This window comes from Cricetulus griseus, chromosome 3 (genome assembly GCF_003668045.3).
Source record: "Cricetulus griseus strain 17A/GY chromosome 3, alternate assembly CriGri-PICRH-1.0, whole genome shotgun sequence".
In the NCBI taxonomy this organism is placed as follows: domain Eukaryota; kingdom Metazoa; phylum Chordata; class Mammalia; order Rodentia; family Cricetidae; genus Cricetulus; species Cricetulus griseus.
In genome coordinates, this window is record NC_048596.1 from 251686275 (window position 1) to 251698883 (window position 12609).

Here is a 12609-nt window from a genome sequence, read left to right on the forward strand (position 1 = left end):
AAGTTCTTAGTATCATTAATGAAAGAATTTAGAAATAGACTTCGAAGAAAGCCCAAGGCCAACTTTATTAAGAGTTGGAGAGATAAAAACAACAGGTCCAGAGAGCTGAAAATCTCAGCAGTTGCCAGTAGAAGGAGGATGACGACGAGGAAGAAAGTCATGCCTTTAAGAAAGCAGGCAGATTGTTTCTAATTTAAATAAAATTTATTTTAAAAAAAATAAAAAAGCAGGCAGCATTGGTAATGGAGAACAGCAAACAACTATGACAGAGGGAGTGGGGCTTCCCAGAAAAAGGATGAGAAAGCAAGAGTGTGCAGGAACCATGGCCAAGCTTTAGCAAATACCCAAAAGGTAACAAAACTATGCCAAAGAAGAAAAGGTTAAAAGTATCACTTTTCTGAGCAACCAAAAAAGCCAACAGGCATCCATGCTAGATGCTGGAAGCTATGCAAATGACTGCACAAAGGAAGTCTTGTGGAAGGGTAAACAAATTATCCCATTAAGGGAGTAATTACTCCTACCTCTTTGGCATGGCTTTAGGTGAACCAGGCTTCCTGAAGGCTGGTCTCTTGACCAGGTGATTGACAGACTCGGGGGGGGGGGGGGGGGGGGGGGGGGAGACACCACAATAATATGCAATAATATGCAATATTCTAATCTTTGGAGCAGATCAGACAGAATGCCGTGTCTCCATCCAGGGTCAGAGGTTGATGCCATGCTTTGACCAGGAGGAAACAGCTTGCCCTTAATAGGCCTCAATAGAGCCCTTACATCCGCAATGGCCTCCAAAGCTACTGTAAAGGCAAATCTGAATTGTTAAAACTAACTAAATGGATCCAAACATCAAACCTTTCAGTGGCCCTGCTGCAGCCTGACACACCAGCAAAAACCAAGAATTGAATCTTTAAGCTGTGTTTTATTGAGAGCCAGAAAGCTGAAAAGACTGTGCACTAGCACCCTAAAGCTCTCCCACCTCATCTTAGCCCTCAGTTTAAACAGAAAGGGGAAACAAAGGTAGTCAATCATTTCTGGTTTAGTTTTGTCCCTCTGGTCACATGGTTCAACTTATCCCCAAGATCTGTGGTTTTGGAATACTTCTCCTCCTCTCTGCTGCAGGGAGGAGTTCCCAACGCTGAGGCCAGTGGCTCCTCCAGAACCAATCCTCAGGATAACATCTCAATTGATGAGCAGCTCAGAGCAAACCTTTAGCAGTGTGCACTCCTTCCTAAAACCTTATGCTGCACAGTGCTCCAGACCCTGCCCCCTAACAGAGCCAGCTTTACTGTGATTAGAGAGTTACAGGACAGCAGTTCAAAATGAGTAATCAAGATTTCTTCGTGGTCACTCCATTGCTCTCCATAACTCAGTAAAGCAACTAACAGCATTTGCTTAGCCTTAAAAGTAGGCTATTGCATGCTCCTAGGTGATGCCCATATGGCAAGAGTTCCTGAAAAGAAGCATGGAACCTCCGGCAAGGTCTAGTGACTGGTGGGAAGCTCAGTCCTCTTGGAGAGGCTGGAAGGCTACAGGCCCAGAGCCTAAGCACAAGTTATCACAGGTTACCTTCAGCCTCCTCAGTAGCCACTGCTTGCTGACTGAACATCCTTGTAACTAACACACAAAACTTTTATGAATATATTCATGCAACAAACCACTAACTTCTACCAAACGAAAGGCAAATGTCTTCAGATACAGTCTGGGTCCTGAAACAGATTTCCTTGCTTTGATTCAACCCTCATACCTAATGTTTCCAACAATGTACTTAAAAGGTACCTTGACTTATGACTTTGTTCTTTCACTATAAAACTTCATGAAACTCTCTGGAGCATGCAATGTATATTCTCAGGCCATGGTCACTCACAGAGAATAATCTATCTCTTACTCTCTTTGAGGTGAGTGACAATTGTGTTTTGCTTTGATAATAACTAGAATTTAAATCATGCTTCCTTGGAAGAGCTCATAAAATACTCTGTAAAAAAAAATTAAAAATCACCTTGCATAGTATTTAAACCATGAACAGATTCCTAAAGAGTCTAGCCCAAAGTAAAAAAAAAAAAAAAAAAAAAAAAAAAAAAAAAAAGTCTGCAAAATAAAGACTCCAAAGGTGTCTAGGAGCAGCAAGTAGCTGCAAGGTAGGCTCATGCTCTTGTTGGCTAAGGAATGCCTCCAAGGGCCAATAACCTCCTTTCTCTCTACACTGCTTCTAAATCCTGAAGCTACAGTTCAAAGTCTTCCCAGTATGATGGGAACTGGAGAGACGGATCACCTGAGCCTTCTCTCTAGCATCAGTTCCCAGCACCTACATGGTGGCTCCCAGAGGAGTCAGGTTCAGTTCCCACCACCCACATGGCAGCTCTCAACCATCCAGTTCCAGGGGATTTGATGCCCTCTTCTGACCTCCCCATGCACTAGGCACACATGTGGTCAGACACACTTACAAGCAAAACACACATAAAATAAATCTTTTGTTAAAAAAGGTCCTCTGGGAATGAGAATCATGTGTTCTTTTCAGTGATTCATGACAGTTAAACAGAAAGTTGGTTAGTTCCTAGGGACAAAAAACATCAGTACTGAGAACACACCTTTGATATGCAAACCAAACAATCAAGGGTCTAAGCTCCTTTTAAATCAGGAGACCATAGAACTTCCCTTAAACATCCTGGGTACCAACCAACAAGAGCAGCACAAAGCAGGAGCACAGAATAATAATGCAAACTATGTGATCCTAAACTTGCTTATATGGCCTATCCTTGCTTGCCCCATTCTCTCCATGAAGACCATAATAAAGGCCTTGGCCCAGGCTTCCCCTGGGTCCTTCTGCCTCATGATTTACCTGGGTGCTTCCCAGGTAGACTGGCATGGCCCTGCCTCTCAGGAATTATTAGCTAATAACTCTACCTTTGCAATAGCAACCCTCTCGTATTCCACTGGACTCATTAATAAGACCTCCATTTAAAAGTCTCTTAGAGCAGACTGTAGTGAGTAACTCAGAGACACAAGCCTGTGACCCAGTACACTAGAAAAGATACAGAAAGAGAGGCCTAGAGAAAAAGAGCCTATCTAAAAACAAGGACGGGAATCAGGAATAAGGAGAGGAAAACGGGAGAGTAAAGAGAGAAGTAGAAATGGTGAAAGTATGTTATTTTCATGAATGAATGTGCCAAAATGAAGCACTTTTTCTATATAAAGGCATCAATAAAAAATTTAAAAACAGAAATAACTTTAATGTTTATGATTTTTCTAGATCACAAAACAACCGAGCTTACATTTATAAAATGGATTTCCATTTAATTTTAGAATAAATATATTTCATTTAATAAGTGAAAACAAAAAATTTTCCCTTTCCAATTTCTCCCTGGACCACTAGGTCAACGTAAACCCTTTCTTCCTTTTCTCCAAAGAAAGAGGGTCTCAAGGTCAGAAGAGATTGGGGGGGTGGGGGCAAAATGCAAGCTATTATGAACTGAAATTCCCAGAAAAGTTACACTTTATTCTGAAGATTTTACAAGACTAACTGATAAAAACTTCCTGATTGTGGTGAGTTGGAATGTTACAGATCCAGAGGCAAAATTATACTGACTACCCCTCAGTCCACTTAATAGCCATTCACTGTCTACCTTCTAGATCTGACCTAACACCTTTATCATCAGTAGGTAAAACCTTTGCAATGTATTAACTTAGTAGATCACATGTTTCAAGTAACAAAAAGCTCAGAGAGGGTGGAGGCAGAGAGTGCAGAGATTACCAAATGAAAGAAGGCTCAGCAGAGGGCAGCTGGACATCTGCGCTGCTAGCTCCTTGGAGGAACAGCAGAAAAGTGTACATATATAAATAAATCATAAAAGGTCATACAGACCCTGCCTCTTCCTCTCTTGGAGCTAGACCACCCAGACGCAGGTCTGGCAGGCAATTCCACGCTCACCTGTCTCTCTACTAACTCTTCATGAGTCTCTGCACAAATCCTTCTGAGGCATAAGTAAGAGCCCTTCACATAAATCAGAGAGCACCTGAGACCTACCACACAGCTGTCCCTGCTTGGAAACAGCCCGCTACCTGCTGTCCCCACTACATTTAATACATGCCTTCACTTTTGTTGTTCCATGACTATATAAAGTTCATGTGACCACTTCCACAATGGAACATGTCCTTCAGGGCCACGGTCATTCATGTTTGGCTTAGAATAAACTCTCATTACTTTGTGGTAAGAGCTGTCTTGCTTGGACAATATATTTTAAATTCCTCATACAGTACCAGCAGACAGAGAGATGCAGAATACCTGATTCCAGAACCATACAGGAGAAAGTACTGCCTCCATTCTAAGAGAATGGGGACCTGGGACAGAGGAGACTTTGAGACCTGGACTCCTTACTTAGGTTCAAGTCTTCATGTATACCACACAGTTGGTTCCTGGTTATTCAGGAATAAATGTAGCTCTAGGTTTTACTTAAAAGACTTTTCAAGCTAGGGGGCAGAGCTCAGTGACAGGCCTTCCAGACCTGAAGATATTCTAAAGAGACACTTGTGTCTCTCAATCTATCAGATTAAAAAACAATGAACCCCAATGAAATGGGGACACTCGCACTGAGGAGGAGAAAAAGACAGCAGCAGGGAGGGAACTTGTTTCCAGGGAGGAGATTTCACACAGTTCTAACAACTTAAAAGATGAAGAACTTAAAGAATGAAGCCCAGACAGTGATAGTGGGTGAAGCCACACCTTTACAGGGAAGGTTTGGATAAGCATACCCTTGGCCTGCATTAGTTTACACTCAGAAATACTTCAGTTTCAGGGTGCAGCATAATTTTCTTGATTACATTATTCTAAATGTCTATAGAGTTTAAAAGTCATGGTTATTTAAATATCAAACATAAGCATAATTTTAATTAAACCAAAATCAACTAGAAAATCCTAAGAACAATGTGTCACAGCTACAGTGATGGGAGGAGCACTGCAGACATAAGGGAAGACTCAGGAGGGGAGCACACTGATGTCTCAGCCACACAGACAGTGTACCTTCTACAGGTTAGTGAAAGATAACCAAAGTTAAAATCCAGCAAGAAATCTGAGGAAATGTTCAAAATAACAAAACATTGCTTAGTGTTTATAAACAGTTCACAAAGATCAATGAAACACAAATCCCTCAAAAAAGGGGGTGAATGGGGGACAGGGCAGGCAAATCACAAAAAAAGAATTGAAACCAATGTATGCGAAAGAGAAACTCATCCTCAGAGATGCACTAGAGCTGGGTGGCATTGTTGGCTCTCGGGGGGGGGGGGGGGGGGGGGGCGCTGACATTAGTGCTGACAGCAATATAAACCCTTTTGATACTCCAGAAAATTACAATTCAGCCCAAATGCGCTAAAGCCTTAACTATGCTTCTACACTAACTTAAAACATTCTTGAAAAGTGAACAATGACAAAAATAATCTACACTAGACACAAAGATTCCTGGAGTCACACTCATCTATTAGAGCCAGGGGCTGGGGAACAACCTCAACAAGTAGGAAATTCTTTAAGGCAACATGAAGGTCCAGCCAGGGAAATGCTTCACAGTAAATAAAACATGAAAACTATAGAAGGGCAGAGAGGACTTAAATCAAATTAGTAAATAAAGATATAAATTTAGATTGTGATAAGCAGGATTAGCTAGATGGCAGGCTGATCCCCAAAGTATTCTAAAATGCTTAATTGTCTCACTGGCAGAGACTAAACAACTAACTGCTCAGCGTTACAGTTGGGAGCACATACATATACTTGGTCCTTGGGCCTCAGAAGCCAGAAGCAGGAGGATGGCTCCAGCCTAGGAGTTTGGGGCCAACCAGGACAAAAAAGGAAAACTTGTCTCAAGGACATCACTACAAAGTAGCTGTGGTGGTCTGAATAAGAGTGGCCCCATGGGCTCATAGATTTGAATGTTTGGTCATTAGGGAGTGGTGGTACTTAAAACAGGGATTAGGAGGTGTGGCTTTGTTGGAGGAAATATGCCACTGGGGATAGGCTTTGGGGTTTCAAATGCTCAAGCCAGATCCATCGTGTGTGTGTGTGTCTCTGTCTTCGTCGTCGTCCCCACCTCCCCCCACCAATCCAGATGTAGAACTCTGAGCTACCATTTCAGCACCCTACCTGCATGCTGCCATGCTTCCTTTATAAAAGTTGTTATGGTGGCATGGGCGGGCGAGAGATACCCTCCACCTCATCCACCAATGCCTGAGGCAGTTGAGAGAGCTGACCATGAGGTCATAAGAGTGGGAGAGCTGTTCCTGTCCCCCACCAGCTGCAACACTTGGGAAAGCAGGCCCTGCACCTCACCTGGCAGCACAATAGAGCTGTCCCTGTGGGCAGAGGTATGGGCCAAGTTGTGAGCACAGAATAGCTGTCCCCATGACTCATCTTTCATGTGGTAGCATAGGCAGGGGAGAGATGCCCTTCGCCTTGCCCATTAACACCTGAGGCAGGAATAGCTGGCCCCGAGATCTTAGGAGCCTGAGAGCTGTCCCTGCCCCTCATCAGCTGCAGCACTTGGGAGAGTGGCTCCTACACCTCACCTGGACAAAACAGCTAGTCCTGAAGGTGTAAGTGTGGGAGAATGAACCCTAAAAGATGTAAAAGCAGGAGAACTGGTCCTGCCCCATGCTCATTGCAGCAAGGGGTGAACTGGCCAGAGCAATGCTGGAGAGCTCACCCTGGTGGTGAAGACAGAGAGAGCTGGTGGGCTGACCACTCCTGGAACTACCCAGGCCAAGAACCAGGGTTATATGTTGGCCCACCCAACATCCACCCCATCTGGAGCTGGAGCTGGAACATGGAGGTAGTGGCTGGGGATGGGATCAGTCCTGTGGACCCAGGGCTGCAGGACCTCCAGGACACAGGACAGGTAGAGGATGTCCAGGAAGAGTCCCAGTGAGGACCCAGCATCAATGGTGTAGCACAGACCAGGGGCCCTGAACCAGAGCAATGATTCTCTGTGATGAAACCCTGCATGTAAAAAAATGTATGAATAGAGGGGCTTACTTTGTGACTCACTGTGTCACACTGCAGCTTCCATAATGAGATTTTTCCCTTTATCCCTTTTCTTTTTCCTGTTTTTCTCTTAAATTTTATTCTGTTTTATTCTGGGAGGGATATGTGTGGGATTGGGAGGCATGAATACATAAAAAGAAAGCTAAAAATTTAAACAAGAAAAAAAAGTTGCCATGATCACAGTGTTTCTTCACAGCAATAAAACACTAAGAAAGTAGCAGAACAAGATTTGAAATTAGGCCCATATTATTCTGATTCTCCACTAGTTGGTTTACATTCTACTACAAAAATCTTCAACATACATAAGAACCTCAACGCTCCATCATTCAGTGTCTTCTCTCCTGTCTGAACCATCCCTCCACTTAGACAAACTTTAACGTTGTTTCTGAATGAGCACTTCAAAACACATTGCCTTATCCACACATCTCAGTTTGTGTACATACAGCTCAAATATAAATGTTTTACATCTTATCCCCACAGTTGTCACAATTCATGTGTCAGAATCAAGATTAAATTAATACTAATTTTTTATAAAACATAAGCTACCTAACTGCAAATATTTATGTATGCATTTATGTACACTGAATGAACACAGAGAAAGGATGAGAAAGATCTACATCATAGGTTAACACTAGAGTGGATGAGACTGGAGAGGGGTAGAAGGGATCAGAAAAAAAGATGCTTTAAATAGCGTTCTATACTTTACCTGTGGCTATGAGTATGAATACATATACAATCTTAGAAGTACAGCCAGGCCTTGAACAAACACACCAAATAGAGCACATCCAGAGGGAGCACTCTGGATGGGGACCCAAGGCAGAGAGCAGAGGAACACTGACCATGTGAGGTTGTCCCCTTTTGTCATTATGCCCTTCACTTACTCATTTCTCCTATGACATTGTCTCACCAGCTTGACTATGACTGTCATAAGAACTCCTACATCCAGCACAGTGCCAGACCCCCAGGGAAGACTGCCTTGGTTGTGTAGCTCCAAGAACACAAGACTCTCTGATTTGGCTCTTTTATAAGCTTGTCAACCAGAGCAGGAGGGACCCCAAAGACCATGTGAAATTCCAGCTATGTAAAATCCTGAAATGACACCGTTGAGGGGACATCAGCTGGATGGTCTAACGCAGAAGACACACCATTCTTTGTCTCTGGATTGTGTCCCATGTGCTCTGGAGGTTTTATTTTTTATTTATTTTGTGTGTGTGCATATGTAAAGGGACACATACATGATCAGTATGTAAACATGCATGTGGCGGTCAGAGGACAATTCTGTGGAGTCAGTTCTGCCTTCTACTTTCATATAGGTTAGGTTCTAGGGACTGAACTCTTTGATTGTCAAAGTGCCTTTTCCCACTAAGCCATCTTGCCAATGCTAAATCAACAAATCTTCATAATAACAATCACCAGAAGCTACCACAGAGCAGAAGTTTGCTAATTACATCTTACACTGCCAGTCAATCATGATAGCTACTCTTGATCACCACTACAGAAACATGCTGGGGGTGGGGGGGAATGAGATGGATTCCACTTAAGCACCAAGATCTGAGCCAAGCAGTTCCTTTCCTGGGGTACAAAAGGTACAGAGATCAATATTCTCTTGTTTCTCTAAAGAATTACCTGAAGAACTGTAAATTCAAATTTGGAGATCTAAAATTTTTTCTTAATTAGTTCACTGGAATGAATTAGAAAAATCTGCTGTTAAGAAGCAGGATCACTCCAGGCCCACCTGGCTACAGAGTGAGTTCTAGGCTACTCTGAGCAACTTACTAAGATCTTGTCTCAAAACAAAAAGCAAAAAGAGGGCTGAGGACACAGCTCAGTGAGAGCCTGTGGTTTATTAGAGTTTGCCTGAGGATTCAGAAAGTAAAGTCAGCCACAAGCTATAGAAGCCAGGCACACACCTTTAATCCCAGCAGCCAGAAGCTAAGAGGTGGTGGTACACACCTTTAATTCTAGGACTCAGGATTAAGAGGTAGATGGATCTCTGTGAGTCCAGGCCACCCAGATCTACACGAGATTAAATGAGTCTAAAAGGGGATTATAGCTCACACCTTTAATCCCAGGACTCATGAGAGGTATAAAAAATCAGTATCAGGATTCAGTGTGAGGAATTGGCTCTCCAGCCACTCTGAGGAGAGGCAGCAGTTTGAGACATGGTAAAGAGCTCGTGTGTGGATCAGCCCTTTCAGTCTGAGCTTGAGGTGAGAGTGAGTGGCCAGCTGCTTTACTTCCCTAATCTTCAGCTTGAACCCTAATATCTGTCTCTGGGTCTTTTATCTTTGTGCTACAGGAGCCCACTTGCTTAACACAGATGAGAACCTACGTTCAGTCACTAGTATCACAAAAAAAGAAAAACTATTATTTTTTTTTCACTTTAAATCAGTCATACATGAAAGAGGAAGGGACAGTACTGACAATATATAAAATATAACACCCTTTCAGTTCTAAATCATGGAAAATCCAAATAGAAGTAGTAAGTTTTCTGGGGTTCAGAAATGAAGCTGTCTTCCACAGAAGTGTGCCTGAACCACTGTCTCTATATGCTCTACAGACATTTTGTCTACCTCTCTTAGGCCTGGCCTGCTCCTAAGGACCACTCCCAGAGGCCCTTTTCCTGTCCAGTTGATTCCTTAAGGAGCAGCCAAGGAGAGCATCTTCAACAAATGGATGCTGGCATGCAGAAGACTTCGGATAGATTCATGTCTATCGACATGCACAAAACTTAAGTCCAAATGAATCAAAGACCTCAACAGAAATCCAGCCATACTGAACCTCTCAGAAGACAAAGTGGGAAGTACCCTTGAACGAACTAGTACAGGAGACTGCTTCCTGAACAAAACACCAATAGCACAGACACTGAGATTGACAATTAACAAATGGGACCTCCTGAAACTGAGAAGCTTCCGTAAGGCAAAGGACACAGTCAGCAAGACAAAATGGCAGCCCACAAAATGGGAAAAGATATTCCCCAACCCCACATCTGACAGAGGGCTGATCTCCAAAATTTACAAAGAACTCAAGAAGCTAGTTTCCAAAACACCAAACAATCCAATTAAAAAGTGGGGTATAGAACTAAATAGACAATTCTCAATAGAGGAATCTAAAATGGCTGAAAGACACATAAGAAAGTGTTCAACATCCTTAGCCATCAGGGAAATGCAAATCAAAACAACTCTGAGATACCATCTTACTCCAGTCAGTATGGCTAAAATCAAAAACACCAATGATAACATGCTGGAGAGGATGTGGAAAACGGGGAACACTCCTCCACTGCTGGTAGGAGTGCCAACTTGTATAGCCACTTTGGAAATTAGTATGGCAATGCCTCAAGAAAATGGGAATCAGCCTACCACAAGATCCAGCAATCCCACTCTTAGGCACATACCCAAAAGAAGCACATTCATATAACAAAGACATCTGTTCAACCATGTTCATAGCAGCATTATTTGTAATAGCCAGAACTTGGAAGCAACCTAGATGCCCCTCAGCTGAAGAATGGATACAGAAAATATGGTACATTTACACAATGGAATACTACCCAGCAGAAAAAAAACAATGGAATCTTGAAATTTGCAGGAAAATGGATGGAACTCGAAGAAACCATTCTGAGCGAGGTAACCCAGTCACAAAGAGACAAACATGGTACGTACTCACTCGTATATGGATTTTACACATAGAGTAAGGGATTACCAGCCTACAATCCACACCACTAGAGAAGTTAGGCAACAAGGAGGACTCTAACAGAGACATACGTGGTCCCCCAGAGAAGGGGAAAGGGACAAGATCTCCTGAGCAACGTGGGAGCATGGGGGAGGGGAGAGGGAGCTAGGAGAATGAGAAGGGGAGAAGAGGAGGAGTAAGGAGAACATAAAGGAGCAGGAAGGTTGTGTAGAGCGAAGAACAGAGGAGAGCAAAATAAGAGACACCATCGGAGAGGGAATCAGTATAGGTTTAAAGATAAATCAGGCACTAGGGAATTGTCCAGAGATCTACAAGGATGACACCAACTAACCATCTAAGCAACAGTAGTGAGGCTATCTTAAATGCCCTCCCTGATAATGAGATTGATGACTAACTTATATGCCATCCTAGAGCCTTCATCCAGCAGCTGATGGAAGTAGAAGCAGATACCAACAGCTAAATACTGAACTGAACTGGAATCCAGTTGCAGAGGAGGAGTGATGAGCAAAGGGGTCAAGACCAAGCTGGTGAAACCCACAGAAACAGCTGACCTAAACAAGTGGGAGCTCTTGGCCCCCAGACTGATCACTGGGAAACCAGCATAGAACTGCTCCAGACCCCATGAATGTGAGTGTTAATGAGGAGGCCTCAGAAATCTATGGGGCCTCTTGTAGTAGATCAGTATTTATCCCTAGTATAGGAATGTACTTTGGGAGCCCATTTCACATAGAGGGATACTCCCTCAGCCTAGACACATGTGGGAGGGCCTAGGCCCTATCCCAAAGGATATGACAGACTCTGAAGACCCCCCCCCCATGGAAGGCCTCACTCTCCCTGGGGAGCAGACATGGTATGGGATAGGTAGGGTGTTAGTGGGGGACAGGGGAGGAGGGAAGGGAGAGGGAACTGGGATTGACATGTAAAACAAGCTTGTTTCTAATTTAAATTTTAAAATGAAGGGAAAAAATTTAAAAATTTAAAAAAAAGGAGCAGCCCAGAAACAGCTCAACTAGAAAGAGTGGGATTCAGCTAACCAAGGACCACTCTTTTAGAGTTCCCTACCTGCAATCACTAAGCCCAAGGAAAGTTTAAAAAGGCACCTACTGTGGGTGGCAGGCAACTCAGAGACAATGAACTTACTTACTCCCATGGCATTTCTGTTATATGAAAGCCTAAAGCCATCATGTTCTCAAAATACAATTTCATTTTCAGTTATAATTATATGACTTAGCCATCATTTGTAGGCATTTTTTCTTTCTACATAAAAAAAAATCTTTACTCCTTAAATAAATGTCTCAGTTTGTGACTAGTACTACTCATTTACTTTACTGTAATTAACACAAAAAGCCAAATTACCAGAAAGTTCAGGCCAAATAAGCTCAAACACACAGAAAGTAGAATGGTAGGGCCCACAACATGGCTCAGTAGGTAAAGGTGCTTGCTGCCAAGTCTGACTACCAGAGTTTAATTCCAGGACCCCATGCAGTGGAAGGAGGTGACTACATGAAGTCATCCCCTTGATCACTCTGCCCTACACCTGCCCATTTCTCCTGTGAGGTGTGCTTATGGAGTTATCTCAGCAGTATGGCCAGGATGGTCATGGGAACTCCTATTCCTCCATCTAGCTGGATCCCCAGGGAGAGTGCTTAGACTTCAAGGCTCCAAGAACACAGAGCTCAGCAGCTGCCTCTTTTGTAGGCTCCTCAGTCACAGCAGCAGGGACCTCAGATGGCGGAAGAAGAGCACAGACTCCCCACCAAACTGTCATCTCATCTCTCACATGGACAGTAGCACCTGAGCCTCCCCTCCACACATAAATACATAATATAAAAAGTACATTTTGAAAAGAAAGTTAATTAGTTGTAGTTACAAGAATGAAGAACATTAAAGGACTGGTGGTA